We start from the raw sequence: 20,912 nt of genomic DNA on the forward strand, positions 1-20,912 counted from the left end.
AAAAAACAACAACAACAAAACTAATCCTAATAGGAGAAGAGACCATTTCTGTTTACTCATTAAAACATTTCACTGCATTTCAAAAGCATGCACCAACACAACTTACAATTCATTTGGGCCAAAAGCTTTGAAATTATGTACATTTTGACTGGTTTTAAATTGGAGGCAGGTGGCGGGGGGAACTTGCATAATTTCAAACTTTGTAGGACAACTCTTCATTTCCAAGTAGATATCTGTTTCACTCTCTTAAAATGTGGCTCTCTAAGTCTCTTATTCTGAAAGAGACATAGAGAAACACATAGAGAAGGATTTTGGGAAGAGCCATGGATAAACACATCCCTGACATTAAAAAAACAACAATGTAAGCTGAAAGAAAAGTAGAAACTAACAGTTGGCCTCAGGAGACAAGGAGAAACAAACAGGAGAGGGGTGTGTGCCCAATCTTCAGAGGCTATATGTGTGGAAAGAGAGCACAGACTTTTATTTATCAGTGGAAGCCAGAAATCTGAATTGTAACAGGAAATTTTCCGAATATTAAACATTAGTTCAATTTTTTAAAAAAGCACTTAGTCAACAGCAGCAGATTTTTTAGAGAAGCCAATTAAATTTATGAGATCATTTATTAAATGGTTTCTTGGGACCTTCATTCAGGTAGAGCTCAAACTCTTTAATGTTGCCTAACCTAACAATGGCCTACGTCTCCACAACCACTTCACCATGGTAAAAAAATCACAAGCAGTTCCCTAAAGACATTATGTTCTCACAAACCTCTGCTTGCATTTTTCTCTCCAGTAAGCACCTCGAGTGCCACTCTCCTTATCTCTAAAGTTCTGACCCACTTGATAAGCCTTGATTCAAAGCCCTTTTTCTCAGGGAAACCTTTGTTTCCTCTTACTCTTCTAAAGTTCTCTGCCCCATCAGAGAAAAGTGTACACAGACCTCTATTATTATATCTATCATGCTGCATCAAGATTACTTTTGCTCTTCCATTTAAAAAAGCAAGCAAGCAAACAACAACAACAAAACTTTGTTAACAAGAGCTCACTTTTATGACTTTGTGATTCATATATTTACCACTTCCTTCAATCTGGGAGAGTGGGAGAAGAAATTAGACACAGAAAGAGAGAGAGAAAGAAAAAAAAAGAAAGGGCAGCCATTTAAAATAGCATCAAAAACAAAACACTAAGGAATAAATTTAATAAAAGATATGCAATATCGTAAAACTGAAAGCTACATAATACTGCTGAGAGAAATGGAAGTAGTTGAAAATAAATTGTGAGATATACCATGTTCATGGATTGGAAGAATTCATATTGTTAAGATATCAATTCTCCCCAAACTGATCTACAGATTCAACTCAATTCCAATCATAATCCCACCATGCCTTTTTTTTTTTTTTAATAGAAACTGACTGACAAGCTAATTCTAAAATGTATATAAAATGCAAAGAAATAAGCCTGTCCAAAGCAATCTGGAAGAAGAACAAAAATAGAAGACACATTACCTAGCTTAAAGACTTTCCGTAAAGCTTCAGTAATCAAAACAGTATGGTACCAGCATAAGAATAAACAAATAGGTCAATAGAACATAACAGATAAACATATAAACAGATAACATATAAACATATAACATATAAACAGGTCCAGACATATATGGTCACTTCAATTTTGACAAAGCTGTCAAAGTAATCCAATGGTGAAAATAAAGTGTGTTTTCTGCAAACAATGCAGAAAACAACCGGATATTAAAACTGAAAGGAACTTCAAACCCTAACTCACACCAGGTAAAAAATAATTTAAGATGATTTACAGACCTAAACATAAAAATTAAAAACACAAAGCTTTAGAAGAATGTGTAGGACAATTTTTTTGCAATCTTTTTTGCAAAGATTTCTTAAAGAAGACACAAAAAGTTATAACCTTTAAAAAAATTGTGTAGGCTGTCATGAAGGGGCTCCCCCTGGTCCATTTGGGACAACTTGAACATAAAAATGAATAATGACAGTAATGTTGGAATTTACATTGGACGAATTTAAAAATTCCATGAGTCCACAGTAATATTGTAAATAAAAGACAGATGGCATGGGAAGAGTTCTTCTATAAAGAAAAAAGTCAGATAAAAATGTAAAAGGAATAATAAAATTAGAAAAATCAATGGTTTGCAACTCCCAGAGTAGTAACAGATTCAGGCAAGGACCATTATGGACACCAGCAATTATTAAAAGGTTGTTGGGGCATATGATATTATAGTTTCAAAGTAGCATCTCTCAGATTATTTAATAATTTCATTGGGGATGATACGCTTTTACAGTGGAGAGATCTGGCAGTCACCACCTGAACCAAGTAATCAAACAGCATCAATACTAAAGCAAGCTGGCATTACCTGCCTTCTGATATGTTGCAATAAGAACTATATAACATCAATTATGATAAACCCTTGTCAGAAGTTTTACTTGAATTTAGTCATTAAAAAAAATAAATAAACAGTATATGGGACATTCTACAAGTCAACTATCCTGGACTCTTCAGAGAAGTCAATGTGGTGAAAAACAAAAATAAAAAGGATAGTGGTGTGAATACTCTTCAAATAGAAAAGAGCATAAAGAGACACGAGCATCGAACGCAATGCACAAGCCTAGAATGAATCTTGAATTAAAAAACAAAAGCCACAAAAGACAATTGGAGAATTGATTACAGTTAGGAGAATGCCCTTATTCTTAGGAGATGCACAATGAAGTACTAAAGGATAAGTGTCATCATGTATGCAACTTACTTCTGATTCACTTGGAAAAAAACTTATTTCTGATTTATTTGGAAAAACGTAAACACATAAGGCTGTTTTGAGATGGCACTGCTGTGTCTGTACCTGTCTATCTATACACAGTATATACACACATACACACAGTATGAATACATTTAAACATAAGATGCATATAGTATACATATACATATGTAACATATGTATGTGCCATAATCCCCCTCCCCAACCTTATCTGCAGTTTCCTTTTCCAGTTTCAGTTACCTGTGGTCAACTGCTTGAACTACAAAAATACTACATAGAAAATTCCAGAAATAAACGTTCATGAGTTTTAAATTGTGTGTCATTATGAGTGGCGTGATGAAATCTCCCACTATTTCACTCCATCCCACCCAGAACATGAATCACCCCTTTGTCCAGAATAGCCACATCATATGTGTTATCCGCCCATTATTGCATAAGTAAAATCAAAATGTTTATAGGGTTTTGGTTTATAGGGGTGTGGTTTCAGGCATCCCCTGGGGGGGCTTGAAATGTACTGTACATGGATAAAAGGTAACTACTGTATAGCAAAGAAAGCAAAGGCAAATTTTCATGGCAAAAAAATCATGAGACCAACTTTGCTCTTAAGTATGTGCTACACTTACAGGCAAAGAGAAACCAAACATCCTCAAAAACCTCTTAAATCATGCTATAACACAGAATGCATATGAATTTTGTACACGTACCTTTGTATAACAATTCTTACCTACACAACAGTTTGAGTTGCACTAATAGACTTAAAGGAAAACCCATATAAGAATTCCGGACACTCAAATCATTCTGCCCTTAATACAACCATCAAATTACCGAAACACAAATGGAGATATTTAAAGGCTTCTAAAGTGTGCGTGACTATAGATAGAAGTCATTCTATTTTCATTTTAAGCCAATGTCACTTATATAACTGAAAATGGTCTTTTATTATTGCTGCTGTTATAAGATGTATGTGAGAGTGGAGTCACATCATCCAGTGGTTCAGGGTCTAAAGTTTGCTCAGGTCTTTAGTAAAAATGTGTATAACATACACCACAAGCTTTTACAAGCCAAGTTTGTTGTAACTTGGCTTCAAAATGAACAAACAAATGAACAAACTTCATTTGTTCCCTGCACTAGAACTCAGGGACCCCTGGGGAAAGACAGATCTTTTACAAAGCACCACCTACCAAGGCTCGGACACACCATGTGTTATTTAATTCACATGGCTGACTTATTACACTAGGATGCACATTTCAACTGCACTTCCTTCTGCTCCTCTCCTTACTTTTCTTTATGAATTTCGACAGCCCAATTCCATGGTAACATCTTTATATATTATCTCCATGGTGTTATTCTTAATCTTTATTTTCTAGGCCTCGTATTTTCCAGTGTCATTTATTTTCCTTTGGGATGTAATTAATGCTTTCATTCCGTCTTAATAAATCTGCTTACTCGTGAATGCTTTGTGTTCTGCCCTCTTCCCACACACACACATCCAAGGCTGCCTGCTAAAGTTTGGTCTTTGTTTTGTAGTCTTGTCTCATTCAATGATTTCTGTTACCATCAGCAGATAAAAGTAATTGTGTGCACATAACAGAACTTAACCTTTCAACAATCTGCTTTAAGACTCAGATTTATTTAGAAATTAACATCAATGACTTAGAAAACTTAAAGGGGAAAAACACATGTCATAGTGCTTTTAAGTCACTCCTCTGGCAGACATTAATCTATCTCCTGAACTCCAACTGTCTTTTAAAGCAACATAATTTCTGTGTGATCTATTTCCTATAGGAATATTAAAAATATTACTAAACTTTCATTTGACACAGTGCAGAGAGAAATATTAAGATTTAAAGATGGCTGGGTAAACGCGTATCAATGTTTTCATAATTTACGAGACAAACCTAAAATAGACATTGAGAAGCTGAATCTGGACGTGAACTACATGGTTTCAGAGTTGCACTTGATAATGCTTGCAAATTCAAAGTTTGCCAAGAATATACCACATCTACTACATTCACCCACAAATATGTTTGAGCACTAAAATTGTGTCAGGTCTTCTTCTGAGCACTCCCATGGTGATTAACAAAACATCTATCCTCACATAGTTTACCTTCTTGAGGAAGCGGATGGAAGACAAAGTAGGGCTGGAAATATTGTCATTTTAAACTGAGAGGTCAAGATGATTTCATTGAGCAGGCGGCATCTGAGCAACAACTAGCAGGAGATAAGGGAGAAATGCCAGGTAGATATGAGGAAAGACACTTCAGATAGAGGGAAGAACAGGGGCAAAAGTTCTGAGGAGGGGTGGAGATGGTCACAGAGGAGTGCAGCCAGGTGGCCAGCGAGGCTGGAGCCAAGTGAGAGAGGGGAAGAACATCAGATGATGACAGATCAGTTAACAAAGGGCTGGGCTTTGTGTATGGGCCACTGTAAAGTCTTACTCTGAATGAGATGGGAAGACACTGGAAGATTTTCAGTAGAAGAGAAAAATAATGAGCTTAAGTTTTAACAGGCTCTCTGGCTGCTCTGCTGAAAAAAGCATAGACGTGGGGAAACCTGTTAGGAGACAGCGGCAATAATTCAGGAGAGAGATGATGTACTGACTCCATAGAATAGGGTGAGGGCAGTAGAGGGGATGAGAATAGATTGGTTCTAAATAAGGAGCCCAAAGCATTTGGTGACAGATTAGCCATGGGGTATGGGAGAAAACGAGGACTAAAACAGAACCGCAAGATGTAGAGCTTGAGGAACTGGAAGGATGGATGTGCTATTTAGTGAAAGTGGTAAGCTAGAGAAGGGGCAGTTTTGAGCAAGAATATCAGTTCAGTTTAGACATAAAGCATGAGATGCTTATTAATATCCAAGTCGAGATAAAGTAAGCAGCTGGATATGAATCAGGAATTCAGGGGAGCATAGAGATGAAATTTTAAAACATAAAATATGCAGAAATAAGAATATTCTTCTATGCCATAAAAATGAAAAAAAAAAACCAAAAACTAATAAATTGTATCTATTTATAGAACAGAAAACAATTATAAAGTGGGTCCTATGTAAGTCCACTAAGAGTTCCCATTTTAGCAAACCGTAAGCGTTGAAAACCAAAGAAATGTAACACCACACAAGCATTTAAAATGGTTCAAAGGTAATACAAAAGGTCTCATGCTCTCAGCAGAACCTACAACTAGCCAATAGGGAAGATACATAAATAATACAAGGGAATGACTGAAGAGAGGGGAAAAAATCAAGTATATATTATTGACAATAACCATGACATTAGGACTGTTGCTTGGTCCAGGGAAAGAAGAGCAAGCCAGAAAGAGGAAAGGCATTTGACAACGTATGTAGGTCATTCCATAGACTACAGGTTGGCAAAATGGGAAGATGCCATACAGCTGCCCAGTAATGTTGGGTGGTACGAAACACTTGTTAGCTCATCAACCCTGCAGGGGTCAACAACTTGGTAGTCAGTTATTTCACTAGCATGGGCTGAGTCAGCCAGCTGGCATGTTGGAGCTGGATCTCATCACTCGTTTAGTGCAAGTCTCTCTCAAGATGGGCCCTGGGGATTAAGAATATTCTTTCATTTGTTTCTCTCTTTTTTTTTTAGAAGCTGCTGTAAGGTAGCCCAAAGTAACTGAAACGGGGTCTCTACAGCTACCTTCCTCCAGCTTCTATTGTCTCCAACCTTTTATTCTCCTCATAGTGGATTTCTCCTGGTGTTCAAATTGATTTTGCAGCCCTTTCCCCCCCGCCTTTCTCAGCTTTGGCTCTAACTCCTAAACTTAAATATAGCCATGTGTCACTTAATGACAGGGATACACTTTGAGAAATGTGTCATTACGTAGCTTCCTCATTATCACAGTGTTAACTGACACAAACCTAGATGGTAGAGCCCACTATACACCTAGGCTATATGGTGCAGCCTATTGCTTCTAGGCTATAAACCTGTACAGCATGTTTCTGTGCTGAATACTGTAAGCAACTGTAACACAACGAGAAGTAGTATTTGCATATCTAAACACAGAAATGATACAGTAAAAATATGGTATTATAATTTTATGGGACCACCATCATATATGCAGTCCGTCGTTGACCTAAATGTTGTTATGCAGTATATAGCTGTATTTTCTCCACAGCTCACCTAGAAACTCCTTTGTTTTAATCTTCCAGGTCACAGAGCTATTTGTAACCCAATTTTTCCTTTAGGAGACTAATAAGGTCACTTCCACAAGTACAAAATACTGCTGATTTTTTAATTGTTGACTGTCTTTTTCCAGAACTTTTCTTTGGTCCCCCATAACAAAATCTACTTTTAGCTTTCCTAAAAAATCACACAATACATCAGTTATAAAATACCTGATGGCTAGTGCAAAGTTACCATTATTTTTGCCAATTTTGACTCATTAGTTCTGTCAACCATCAGCAGACCAGCACCCGAGGAGTTGTGTTGCTCCTCAGTGTACATATAAATATTATCTATGAATATTTAAAACTTCATCTTAGAGATGTATCACCAGCTTTGGCAATGAAGGAGTCAAGAGTCATATTACTATCTAGACAGGTGAAGGTCCCTCAATTAAGGAACTTGAAATATTTTCCAATGCATATGAGGACATCTCTGCATCACATAATGTCATTCCTTCAATACTTACTACAAGCAATTTTCAAATAAATGCTGTCAACTTTCAGCACAGGACTTGAGATCTTATTAATCTAGATCTGAAAATCAATAGTATCAACGGCGGTGAGCTCACTGCTCTCCTAGGAATCATAGGCAAGTGACTAAAAGTGTACTCTTCTTTTAGTAACTATCCTTCATCCCAAAGAATGTGTGTTCATCACACATTCTTCAATGCCTCCCCAGACCTATCTTTCTGTTCAGCTTTCTAAACAGAAGCTGAATTCCCAGGGGCCAGCTGGTAAGTAGTCAGCAAAGCCAGCACAGCTATTCATAGACAAGCTAGGTTTCTTTTCATTCAACAACATAAAACTCCTCAAGAATGTGGGAGATAAGTGTTCCTGAAAATGTCACTCCAGTTGACAGAGCCATCTTCTACTCACTGTCCCTTTGGTGGCTCTTAGTTGGTGGAAGTGGCACACTAACAGCAATGCTAGGGAAGATGTAACATCAACTGCCCCCAGAGACAGCTGAGACCAACACCCTATGTCACAAAATAGAGCAGGTTAATGAAAGGTGTGCCATTCACATGTATGGCCAGAGGTATCCACCAACAGGCAGAAGTTACACACATTATCTCCCACGATGTGATATATAATAACAGCACATAAGTTCAAAAAGAAAGTATGAATCATACCACAGATAAAGGTTTGTAGTCCAAAGCTTGGCACATGTGACAGAGAGGGAAAGTCAATCTCAAAATCTTGATGCCTAAGTTTTAAAAATCACCAGTATCCTTTTCTCTGAAAGACTTCTGGCCCGGCGTGGTGGCTCACTTGTAATCCCAGCACCTTGGGAGACCAAGGTGGGCAGATCATGAGGTCAGGAGTTCGAGACCAATCTGGCCAACTCAGTGTAACCCTGTCTCTACTAAAAATACAAAAAAATTAGCTGGGCTTGGTGGTGGGCACCTATAATCCCAGCTACTCAGGAGGCTGAGGCAAGAGAATCACTTGAATCTGGGAGGCAGAGGTTGCAGTGAGCCAAGACTGTGCCACTGCACTCCAGCTTGGGCGACAGAGCAAGACCCTGTCTCAAAAAAACAAAACAAAACAAAACAAAAACAAAGAAAAGACTTCTTAGGCAGTCATAGAGAAAATCAGACCCTCAAGAAGATCAGCAATAGAAGTAACCTCGTGACCCCCTTTACCATCAGCCTAACTCATGTTTCAGAAAATAGAATCACACAAAGACAACTAATCACAAGACTCAATTCAACTATAGGCTAAAATACTCAGAAAATAAAGTGTGCCTTACAGTCTAATAATGAGAACAGACTCAGAGCACATTACAGAGGCAGAGAATACAATAAAAGTAGTAGGATCTCTTTAATTTCATAAGGCTCTCAACAAAGGTTTGAAACTAGCACCATTCTTGAAAAACTTGCTCTCAAATAATGCAACAAAACAAGCAATAAATTATGACTATGGAGATACAGACATATAAGCAGCATATCTACTATATATAATACATATATACACTATATATAATACATATATATAGTAGATATAATTCATATATATAGTAGATATGCTGCCTATAAGTACTTTAAAATGTTTAAGGTAAGAATAACCAATAATAATCAGTAAAATCTTCTTTACAGTTTGTCTAATGAAAATGTATTAAATTTGATTCTGCTGCTGACTCTATCCTCCAAAGAGTCAGAATGGTGACCAACTCCATCCCTTTACTATCTCTCATCAGTTTCCTTCACTATTTCCTAATCATCCCTCACCCACATTACTCCAACAATTCAGTCTTATTCATCTCCAAAACATTCATTCCTCTACTCAAAATACCATTTCCCTCACCCAGTGCTTACCATTTTCAGTTCCCCTGCACAGGACGTTATAGAATTTGGACGGTTGTCCCCTCCAATTTTCATGTTGAAATGTAATTCCAAGTGTTGGAGGTGGAGTCTGGGGTGAGGTGTTCGGATCATGGGGGTGGATCCCTCATGAATGGCTTAGCACCATCCCCTTGGTGATGAGTGAGCTCTCACTCTGAGTTCGTGTGAGATCTGCTTGTTTAAAAATGTGTGGCATCTCCCTTCTCTCTCTCGCTCTCGCTCTTGCCATGTGGTATGCTGCTCCAGCTTTTCCTTCTCCCATGATTGTAAGCCTCCTGAGGACTCACCAAAAGCCGAGCCATGCTTCCTGTATAGCCCGCAGAACTGTGAGCCAATTAAACCTCTTTTCTTCATAAAAATTATCCAGCCTAAGGTACCTATCGGAAGCGACACATATGGACTAACACAGGAAGTTTCACCATCCTGCCTTTGCCCCAGTTCTCCCTCTCCTGGAATGCCTTTACCTTGAACACCAAACTATCATATTAACAGCAAAAATAAGCCTATTCATTGTTCAAGGTAGCTTAGGTATCATTTCCTCAATGAAACTTTCTCTGACCACCTATGTATAATATAAATTCCACATACCTTTCTTTAAGAGCACCTCCAGTCTTTCACGTTTCACATATTGTTCACATCTTCTTCTCAGCACTATACTGAAAACTCCTAGAGAACATTCTATATTCTAAGCACCTAAAGATATGCTTGGCATGTGTTAGGCATTCAATTAGTTTAAAAATTGCAACTATCACTGTATGAAAGTACAAAGTCATCTGCGTACTTGCTAACTAAGGTGAGAAAAACTTACATATATGGTTGGAGTTTCAACATAGTACAGCCCTCCCTTGGTATATGCAGGGAATTGGTTCCAGGACGACCAGCATACAGGGCATGCTGTGAAAACTATTTTAGGTCAGGTCCCTGATTTATGAAAAAAATTCACATACAACTGGACCTGTGCAGTTCAAACCTGTGTTATTCAAGGGTCAGCAGTATATTAAATAAGCCAATAATATTTTTATTTAATTAATAAAAATGTTCCCAACTCTCCCAAATTAACTAAATTGGTAATCTTTCTTTCCAATATATTTTGAATGCTATTTAGTGAAGTCATTCTAACAACACACTACAAAAATGAATACAATTATAGAGAAACAGAAAGAAATCACTACATGAGTAGGAACCCATCTAACCCAAACAAATGGACATATTTATTGAGCATCTTCCATAAGTAAAACACCATGCTAAATACTATGCGGGAAATAAAATGGAAGACATGGTACTGATCCTCAATCTTAAATAACTGATTTCTAATTATTTATGTAACTGTATTACCTCCTTTATCAAGCTTGAATGAGTCTGATAAAGGAGGTAATACAATTACATAAATAATTAGAAATCAGAGTCAAAGATAATTATAATACAAAGAAGACTGAACTTCTGGTGTGTATGACCAGAAAGGCTTAATGAAAAGGCTGGCCTCAGAGAAAATGAGACTTTCAAAGAAACGAAAATTTATGTTCCAAGGAAAGGGTAGACTAAATTAAAAAGAGAAGCACAAGCAGGTCTGTGAACAGCAAGGAGCTGGACAATCTGGAGAGGCCCCATGTGAGGGAGTCACAGGAAGTGCAGCCGGAATGGAAAGCTGGAATGGCACAGAGTGCCAGGAAGTCAGCATGGGAGTGTGCGCCTGCCTTTTACACCAAGGGCATGCAGGCTTGACTGAGGAGGCTAGGTCCTGAGGACAAGGAAAATGTTCCAAAGGCCAGCAAGAGTCCATTGCTTCTAAAAAGCTGGCAGAGAGCCTCGTCGTTCAAAGAGAACAAACATGGACTCCACTGGTTACTGGCTGTCAACAAAAAGGTGTGGCTGTGGTTTCTCCAGGATACAGCTGGTCAACTCCAGAAATGACATTTTCTCAGTGTCCTATAAAATATCTATTTTAACACCCAGACAAATGGAAGTCATGAAAGAAATAGTTATGAATAACACTTTTCAAAGTTAGGAGGAGTACGTAACTTTCAAACTGAGTCTGCGGAGCATTCAAATTTCAGAGTGGGCTGGATGGCCCCTTCTAGTCCAGAAGCCCCCACCTCACCCACCTTCATTTCCAGTCTTCAACAAAGAGGATCTTTTGCCCTCCACATAGAATCCACCTCATTTCCTAAATCAAATGAATGCACACTTCCTTTTAGCGTCACACTGCTGCAGTCCACACAAAGAAGGCTACAAGCTAACAGCCTGGGACCAAATCTTGTCCCTACAGAGGTGATGGTATTTGTTGGCTTGCACAATGTTTCTTTCTCTTTTTTTTTTTTTTTTTTTTTTTTTTGAGATAGAGTCTTGCTCTGTCACCCAGGCTGGAGTGCAGTGGCACAATCTTGGCTCATGGCAACCTCCGTCTCCTGGGTTCAAGTGATTCTCCTGCCTCAGCCTCCCAAGTAGCTGGCATTACAGGCGCCTGCCACTATGCCCAGCTAATTTTTATATTTTTAGTAGAGACGAGGTTTCACCATATTGGCCAGGCTGATCTTGAACACAATGTTTCTTAAACACTGAATTAACTGCAATATTAAAGATGTGAGCTTTTCACATAAATAAAATCCAGATTTCTTGTTCCTCTATAAAAACAGGCAATCGTGGCAATACTCCCCCATTTACCCATCTGCCACCCAGCCACCTTGCTCACTCCCAGCTCTGCCTGGTCCCTGCCAGCATTTATTATTCCTCCTGGCTTACAGGGTCTGTGAAGCCCTAATAGTTGGTGGCCAGTCTGAGTCAGCTGTGTTGGGTGAGAGCTCAGAAAGAGCATTTCCTCGTTTCACATTCCAGTACTGCTGCTTACTAGTTGTATAACCTTAGACAAGTTACTTAACCTCTCTATGCCTACGTTTCTTCTTCTGTAAACCAGGGACAATTATACTACAACTTACCTTAGAGAGTTGCTGTAAGGAATCAATCAGTTTATAAAAAACAGTGGTTCTCAACAGTGTGGTGAGGAGGATTGTGTACTCCCCCTCCCTCACCCGTCAAGACCTGAAGCATTTGGCAATGTCTGGAGGCATTCTTAGTTGTCATGACTAGAGAAGGTACCACTAGCATCTAGTGGGTAGGGGCCAGAGATGCTGCTAAATATCCTACAATGCACAGAACAGCCCCCAACAAAGAATTACCCAGCCCAAAATATCAACAGCGCTGAGGCACAGAAGCCCTGACATAAAGCATTTAGAACAACTCCTGGCACAAAGAAAGTCCTCAGTATGCATCAGTTATTACCACCAATGCCCAAGGCAAGTCTTGGCTGGTGTTCCTCCCCTCAGCTAGAGAAAAGTTTGATGCCCTCTGTGTTACCTTTGAGGAATTTAACATACAATTAAAATAGCAAAAGGTACTTGAAATTCAGTTTCCACATCATTAATTTAATAAATGCTTAATTTTAAAAAATAATTCTGATAATATATTTTCCTGAAACAAGCAGCAAACAAGAACACACTTTGGTGAGCAATAATGCACAGTATTTGAAAAGTATACTGTCCTGGAAAATATAGGACATAGAAACCTATGATTACAGCAACTTGGAAGGTCCTGGGCCAAATTCCTCCAAACTCCAGACTGAATACACTGAGGCTGCTCGCTAGTCTCACAATACTATTTTGAAAACTGTAACTAGAGAGGAAGAAGAGAAGGGTTTTAAACTAAAGAGCCTACTGAACTTGATTCCATACCGCTTGTTCAGGAAGATCCTCCAGGCTTAAATAGCTCAGAGTCAGGGATTCCTGGTGAGAGTTAAAGCTTTAATCTTGATTCACCACAAGAAGTATCTTCCGGATCCAGGTCAGCTCACAAATAAAGCAAGCAAAACAATTGAAAAGGCCTGAGCTGTACTGATGTATCGTGTAAGAGGCTGCCGGGAGTTCCAACACAGGACATCAGAACTGATGACGGCCTGCTACAAGCCCTTGCAGCCATGAACCAGGGGTACTGACCAGGCTTCTTAGCCTAGCACTGCAAGTAACACAGGGCTAATCTCTCTGGGCCTCAGTTTTCTCATCTCTAATATTAAAAAGTGGAAATCATTGTTAGTATTTTCCAATACCATAAACACAGCGAACACTGATTTTATTCGTGACCGTGTGCCTTCAGCATTTATAGCCCAAAGACATGAGTTCTCTCAAAGGACCTCTTGATAACTGCAGAAGGCAGACCCTTAACTACAACAGAAAACAGGTTCTGTGGAATCAAAGCTGAGAAAAGCCTAACAGTTTGTCTCTCAAAGATAAGATGATAAAAGTGTAAATAAAATAACAGAGCTCTACAATCTGCAAAAAACTGTGCATGTATAACACAAATTGTCAAGTCTTTTAAGCTCAAGTCAACATATATTTTAACACCTGTGTATGTAATAGTGCAATACCAATGCTATCAGGACTGGTAACTGGTGTCAAAGAGATGCTCCCAAAAGTGCTATGAGAAAAGAAGGCTTCTGTTATAGAGACACAGGAAATGCTTTATTGATAAAGCAGCATTTGAGTGGACTTAGAGGGACAGGTAGAATTTTGGCTGGCTGGAGTTGTCTATCCAGAGGGCATTCCAAGCAGAACAAGTAATGGCACTGAAGCTGGAAAGCCTGAGGCAAAGACCAGGAGTCCAATTTGGGGCACTGGGCTCATGGCAAAAGATGGAGGTCAAATCATGATGACCTGGGTCTTCAGAATATGGGCATCAGTTGCATGAACAATTTTAAAGAACAGAGATAGTCAGAATGTCTAGTTTTGATATTTTGGCCTAAAGAGCAAAAACTCTCTTTTGCTTAAACTTAAGTACCTTCCAATATTTAAAAAAGAAGATACTAATTCCATTAAAATTATTCTAAAGAAAAAAATAAATTCTATTAAGTTACAGGAGAGTCAAAAAGACATACAGAAAGTAAATTAAGCTATTTATTAGTCTGTTGTTATTCATCTACCATATTCCACTCATAATTACTAAAATATGCAAACCTTAGAAATAAATAATGCGTATTTTTAAATTTTAAGACCACTGTTAACAGCATGCTCAATCACATTAATTTATAAACTGATTTTGACTTATTTTTAAACATAACATATTACTAAGAAAAAGAAGTTATATCACTGACCTAAGGGCTTCCTCAATAACAGGAAGAAACTCTACTTGCTAAGAGAAACTATGAGTCAGCAAACTCTAGACAATACTTCTAAGCATAAAGTTAAGGCTAGGAAAATAGTAACACATTTTAAACTCCTTTTCAAACATTTCTAAAATTAAAACAAAATGTTAAAAGTCATTTTTAAACCACAGCTTTCTATTAACAGAAATCAGATTCATCCAGAAAGTTTATACCTGTTCATTCTTCAGAAAAGGGAAGGAAAATAAGGCAAAGGATTATCGTAGCCCAAGAAGAAGCAACGTCTCATCTTTTTAAAATTAACTTTTACAAGTTTGTGGACAATAAATTCATGCTGTTGAAATATTATATTTTTATATATACAGAAATATATTGATAGGGGACTTTCATGAAGGAAATATAGCAGAAAAAACACTAGCCTGAAAATGAGCAGGGCGAAAATTTGATACCAGTTTGGCCATTAGGTGCATTATTTTAAAACTCACTGACCTTCTCTGGGCCTCCACAGCCCCAGCTCTAAACTAAGAGGGGTGAATCACATGATCGCTAAATTAAGGGGGGTGAATCACGTGATCTCTAAAATGCCACATCATAAAACATAATTTTAAGTAATAGAGACTTGCTGCTGCTCAGGGTCGTGAGGTTGGGGGTTAATGGGAGGTGGGGTAGAATGAATTAGGCTTTGGAGTAAAGCTAATGGGAGTTCAAATCCAAGCTCCATCAGTACTAGCTCAGTAGCTGAAGTGTAAGTTTCCTTCACTATCAAAAAAGCTTAATATTTTCCTTTGCAACATGTTGGAAGGAATAGAATGTATATAACATACCTGGCATATCATAGGTACTAAATAAAGGCAAGCATTACGTTTCTGGTCAGTAATACAAGTTCTAATGAAGAACAATAATCCACTTGCCAATGCAGCTTCCTAGAATTTGGCTTGGAGAAGAGCAGAGACAGACTGCCACTGCTTTCCAAGTGGAAGGCAGGTACAGGTAATAAGAAAGAGGATTCATGCTTGGAAGTAGAAAGGATTAAAAAGCAGGGAGCTGAAGAAAAAGCAAAGACTTTGAGTTCCGCATATAACAATGGAAAGGACACAAACTACATAAGATAAGGTGCTGAAGGAAACAAGATCTTTTCATTCAGAGGGCCTCTGGAGAAAAAATATATACACAATGAATTACTGCAATGATTTCATAACCAAAACAAAGCAGAAAGTTGGTTAGAGTTTATGAGTATCACTAAAAGAAAACAAGACTTTGCAATATACAAATTATCTTTCCCTTGCTTGCCTGTAATTCTCACATGGGATACAAGATGATCCAATCCCTGTACACTTCTCCAGTGCCACCTCTGACCACTGTCCCCTCACCTCACCCTTCCCTAGGTTCACTCAAAGGTTCCCTTTGTCCCTGCAACATGCCAAGTTCACTCTTCCTTTAGCTCCTTTACACTGTTTATATCTGCCTAGAAACTTCCAGCCCATTTTCTCATGGCTGACTCAGCTAAACATTCAGCTATCACCCAAAATGTCACCTCCTCATGGAGGTCTTTCCTGACCACCCCATTTCTCCACACAACCCAGTCACTCTCAAGCTCCCTACCCAGTAATACCTTCTCTGACATTAATTACTATCTAAACTTGTCTTTTTGATTTACATGTGTATTATATTCTCCATCAAAAGTTAAAATCTTTGAGGGTAGGGGCCTTATCTAAATTGCTCACTACTCAATCTCTAACACCTAAAACAATGGATGGCATAGATAATCACTCAGATAAACTGTCCAATGAATAAATCCAAATGATGTTAATTACCATCCTTCTGTGAACATAAGTAAGGTAATATCCCTCAGAGGCTGTTTAATTTCATTTCTTTCATGCAGTTTTAGGCAATGCAATAATGCTGTTTTAAAAGACCAATGTTTGAGACAGCTAGATTTTAAAGAGGGTGACTTCTGCATGACAACATATTGTACACGTTTTCACTTTATGAACACGAATAATCCACCACTTTAATTACCAGAATCCGTAAATAAAACAAGGATACCATAAGTTGTTTTGTGAGATCCTGCTTCTATAAAGAGGCGTATGGGTAGATGGTATGTAGATGGGAATTACCTTTCAGAACTCTACCTAACAAGGAAATGCAGCAAACTGGACTAATTCCAGTAAAGATTTAATTAGACCCGTTACTTTGTTACCTTGCTAAACTTATCCAAACTAGTACAAGTGTTGAATTCAGTGATTCCATCTGTGAAATAGAAGACAAATGACATAGTGAACAAAGAAAAGTTCCACAATGTCGACCCATGTTTGAACTAAAAGAGAGGGGGAAAAAATCCCTAACCCTAAATCAAAAGTAATCAAGCAACTAAAATTTCAAACAATGGCGAGACATCTATGAGTAGGCGAAGCAGTGAACTGAAACCACAGCGAGAACATTCATGATTCGTGCTTTCATTTTTTTTTTTTTTTTTTTTTTTGAACACGACTTTTCTCAATGAATAGAAGAGACTCACAACCGCCTGTGTCTGGACAACCCACGCATTACACCCAGTCACAAATTCTTGGTCCCTCTGGAGGGCCCATGGCGCCAGCACGGGGACGACCCCATTGGGGATTCCTCAGGGTCCGCAGGCTGCAGCAATGGGGACACTCCCGCTACCTATATCCATCGCTGAATCCCTGCCCAAGCCGTGGGAGCAGCGGGATTCAGCATTCTGCAACTTCACTCTTGTGTCCATTATGAGCACAGCCTGCCTCGCCCCTCCTCCCCCGGAGGCTCGCGCAGGACTCAGTAAACAGAACAGGAGTGGGCTATGGCCTCCGTCCGCGGGTCCCCTGTACGCCCCCATGCAAGTCATCTGACCCAAGAGACTCAGTTTTCCAACCTGTCAAATAGGGGAACGAGAAACCCAGCCTACCTCAACGGGTGGTTCCTGGCCGGCCGCCCCAGGCTGGCCCGGGAACTGCGGCTCAGCGGTCGCTCCCCGGCCTGAGGGGCGGGGCTTGGCGGGGCGGGACCCGGGACACAGTCCGGCGGGCGACGTGCAGCCCACCGCCCGCACCCAGCAGCCCCGGGACCTCCGGCCCGTGACGTCAGCACGCTGACGTCGACGCACAGAGTTCGCATCTCGCTCGAGGGACCAAAGACCCGACTGGCTCCCGAGCGCCTCCGTAGAGGAGCCAACCTATTGGTCAAATGACCTGTCAATCTCCTACTGACCAGTAAGCGACGCGGAAAGGAGGGAGAGGGCGGGCCGGCCTGCCTGTAGGAATGGGTGGGAAATCTGGACTCCAGCTTTGAAACACCCAGCTGGTTGGACTTTCCCGCATTTTGCATCACACGATTTAACAAGCGTCGGATTCCTTTTCGTCCGCGTTTCTGCGCCTTCCGCTTCCCTTCAGTCATTCGATGGGGGTTTATGCTCCAGCTTGTGGGAAAATGTCATGGAAATGGGTTTCAGGGCCCCTTGGGCATCTCATGCTGAGCCCTCCAGGAATGAAAACAGGGCAAACCATTTCTATGCCGGTACTTAGTTCAAGAGTCACCTCTTCTAACTCTCACCTCCCCCAGACCTATTTAGGATACCTTTTCTCTGCGCTCCTAGTTCGTAATTAACATCTCTAAGGGGTAGTCACATTTGATTCTGTGTCTGTTTTCACACGAAGTTAGGCACCTTTTATTGTTTTATTTAAAATTTAATTAAACTTTTCTCCCAATAGATGCTACAGTTATACACATTTTTAGAAGTACAGAGGTATACAGTGAACATTCTTTGGATCCCCGTTTCATTATTTGTATATTTTTCCAAAGTCATTATAAGTGTCGATATTAATTTTAAATTACACAAGACTATGTCCATGCAAAAAAAAAAAAAAAAAAAAAAAAAAAAAAAAAAAAAAAGCTTAAACGTTACAAATTATGCTTGTATACATTTTAGGCCCTAATTACAAACCCAATCTGTAGATGATGACTCCTAGATCCTGTGCATTTGCAGGTGTAGATGTTTTTTTACACTCAGCATTGAAATCTTTCCATATCTGTATATAAATCTACCTCATTCTCTGAAAATGCTGCATGTCCTCAGAACCAATATGTATATATATACACATATACATAATTAATGTACCATTCCCCCAACCTCCTATATTTGTTTATTAATATTACTGTGAGAAGTAATGGTTCCATAAACATATATGTAGGTGTCTTTTTGTACTTAGGTCCAAGTATTTCTTTAGAGTACAGATACCAACATGAGAATGTACTGGATCATAGAGTATGCACGATGTAAATCCTTAATAGATTTCACTGATTTGCTCCCCTGAGTAGTTGTTCTAACTTACATTCCCACTCCTAGTATTTGAGCAATTTTTCCCTGTATCCTTGCCAAAATTGATAAAATACAATTTTAAAAACTTCTATAAACTGGTAGATGCGAAAACCTTTTAAAGGATAACACATATACAAAATACAATAATCATAAGTGCTTGTCTTAGTGACAGTGTGAACAAACTTGTGTAACTACCACCTCATACCAAAATTTTAAATGTTTACCAGCAATATAGAAGCTTTCCTCATGCTCAGTCTTAGTCATTATACCCCTATGCACAGGCACAATTCTGAATCCTACCATCAAATTAGTTTTGCCTGCTTTCGAATGTTTATAAGTAGTCATACATAATATGTACTCTTATGTGGCTCTTTTTGCTTAATACTATATTTGTAAGATTGATCCATATTAAAGAATATAATAGTTTCGTTTTCATTTTTGTATATAATTCCAAAATTTTTTGTCTATTCTATTGTTGTCTGACAGTAGATCATTTAAAGTTTGGGGTAATTACAAATGACGCTGCTATGAATATTCTTGTACCTGTCTTATGATGCACATAGTTACACATTTGATTTTGGAAGATCCCTAGAAGTAGTGTTACTATGCAGAGGGTATATATTCAATATATTCAATATTAATAGACACTGCCCAATAGTTTTTAGGTTTTACTAATTTATACATGCCCTTGCCCTGAATGAAAATTTCAGTTACTCTGCATCTTTGCCAACACTTACTGTACTCATTTGTGTTTTGTGTTCTTCCTTTTTCTTTTCCTTTTTAAATGTTATACATTCTGGTGAATAGGTAGGGTCATCACATTGTGGATTTAATTGCATTTACTCATGTGTAGCCTCTGAAGTCTCAAAGAAATTGATGGAAACCATTCCTGAGGAAGCTCAGATATTGGACTTACTAGACAATGATTTAAGTCAACTGTCTCACATATGCTCAAAGAACTAAAGGAAACTGAGAGTTGAAGCCAGTTGGGCTTCTGGGTTGGGTGGGGACTTGGAGAACTTTTCTGTCTAGCTAAAGGATTGTAAATGCACCAATCAGCACTCTATGTCTAGTTAAAAGTTTATAAATGCACCAATTAGCACTCTATGTCTGGGTGGGGACTTGGAGAACTTTTCTGTCTAGCTAAAAGTTTATAAACACACCAATCAGCACTCTGTGTCTAGCTGAAGGTTTGTAAATGCACCAATCAGCACTCTGTAAAAACAGACCAATCAGTACTCTGTAAAATGGACCAATCAACTGTCTGTAAAATGGACCAATCAGCTCTCTGTAAAATGGACCAATCAGCAGGATTGGATGTTGGTGGGGCCAAATAAGTAAATAAAAGCAGGCCAGCAGAGCTAGCAGGGCAACCTGGTGGGGTCCGCTTCTACAATGTGGAAGGTTTGTTATTTTGCTGTTCGCAATAAATCTTGCTGCTGCTGGCTCTCTGGGTCTGCACCACTCTTATGAGCTGTAACACTCATGGTGAAGGTCTGCAGCTTCACTCCTGAAGCCAGCAAGACCACGAACGCAACAGGAGGAATGAACAACTCTGGATGCGCCACTTTTAAGAGCTGTAGCACTCTGCGAAGGTCTGCAGCTTCACGCCTGCACTCAGTGAGACCACAAACCCACCAGAAGGAACAAACTCCGGATACACCATCTTTAAGAGTGATAACTCACTTCTAGGGTCTGCAGCTTCATTCTTGAAGTCAACCAGACCACGAACCCACCAATTCTGGACACAAAACCATGAACATAAAATGTGAAGGAAAATAGGGTAATGATGTATAAGCAAAAGGAAAATATCAATACAAAGATAGAAATTGTGAAAAGGAACCAAATAGAAAAATCTTGGGCTTGCAAGTACAAATAAGTTAAATGAAAACCTCATTTGAGAATTTCAGGAGACACTTTTTGCATGTTGAAGGATGAATCAGTAACTTGAAGAGAGGAAAACTGAAATTATCCAGTCTTAGGAGCAGAAAGAAATAACAAGAAAGGAAAATGAGCAAAGCCTAAGGGACCTAGGGGATATCAACAAGGATACCGAAATATGTATTACAGAAGTCACACAAATAAAAGAGAGAGAAAAAGAAAAAGTACATTAGAGGAGAAAAATGTC

The 20,912-nt window shown here is 38.9% G+C and overlaps 1 protein-coding gene across 1 annotated transcript in view; it reads right to left on the reverse strand.

The window, feature by feature from the left end:
* STARD3NL (STARD3 N-terminal like) overlaps positions 1-17,551 on the reverse strand; it is a 53,222-nt gene extending 35,671 nt beyond the window's left edge. Inside the window, exon 1 of the mRNA XM_015447298.4 lies at positions 17,375-17,551. The gene's annotated coding sequence lies outside the window, so the exon portion shown is untranslated. The remainder of the gene's footprint in view (positions 1-17,374) is intronic.
* Positions 17,552-20,912: the final 3,361 nt, after the last annotated feature.

The sequence above is a fragment of the Macaca fascicularis genome, chromosome 3 (genome assembly GCF_037993035.2).
Source record: "Macaca fascicularis isolate 582-1 chromosome 3, T2T-MFA8v1.1".
NCBI classification, from domain to species: domain Eukaryota; kingdom Metazoa; phylum Chordata; class Mammalia; order Primates; family Cercopithecidae; genus Macaca; species Macaca fascicularis.